Consider the following 1,004-nt stretch of genomic DNA (forward strand, 5'->3'; position numbering starts at 1 on the left):
GTACCCTAGAACTTAAAGTATAATAATAAAAATTAAAATTAAAATTAAAAAAAACTCTTGTTTTTGAATTCTATTGTTATATCTTTAATAAGAAGAACTTTATTTTTAAAATTACTTCACTTGTTAATAATTGATTGATCAGAAGTTTTCTTTTCTTTTCTTTTTTTTTGAGATATGGTCTCCATCTGTTAACCAGAGCTTATCATGGCTCACTGCAGCCTCAAACTTCTGAACTCACGTGATCCTCCTTCCTCAGCCTCCCAAGTAGCTAGGACTATGGGCATGTGCCACTGTGCTCAGCTAATCTTTTTTTTTTCTTTCAAAATGGGTTCTAACTATACTGCCCAGTGTGGTCTCCAATACGTGGCTTCAAACATTCTTCTAACCTCAGCTTCACAATGTGCTAGGATAACAGGTGTGACCCACCATGCCCGTCCCATCAGAAGTTCTGTGACTATCATTATATATTTAATTTCTATTTCTGAGCCTTGGATAACTCCTTGAAGAACTCTAAACCCTCTGAGGAATTCCAAGAACTCCCTAGCATACCCTCTCCCTGGCATACTCTCTCCCTGGTATACTCTATCCCTGGTATACTCTATCCCCGGTATACTCTGTCACTGGCATACTCTATTGCAATGTCCATGGGCACACTTTTGTTTTGTGATTCTCTCCTCCCAATTTGCTATCTGAGCACCTATGGTTCCTGTCCCGGTGCTCAGGTCAGGGGGTGAATATTTGTGCAGAAGCTCCAAGGATGACTCTGAGAACGCACAGGCACGGAGGTTTCGGTGCTGCCTCCACACAGAGACCCTCCTTTCACCCCAGGGCTGAGGACACTGCTGCTGCTGCTGCTGCTGCTGCCACCTCCCATCCTGGTCTGTTGCCATCTTCCTTCCCAGTCCAGATGTGCCTGGGCCACTCCAAGGCCCTGTGCTCAGGGCAGCAAGCTTTAGCATGAGGCCTTCGTGTCCCTTGGCCTGAGCCTGCCCACCTCGACCCCT

The sequence above is a fragment of the Colobus angolensis genome, unplaced genomic scaffold, assembly GCF_000951035.1.
Source record: "Colobus angolensis palliatus isolate OR3802 unplaced genomic scaffold, Cang.pa_1.0 Scaffold525, whole genome shotgun sequence".
Taxonomy (NCBI): Eukaryota; Metazoa; Chordata; class Mammalia; order Primates; family Cercopithecidae; genus Colobus; species Colobus angolensis.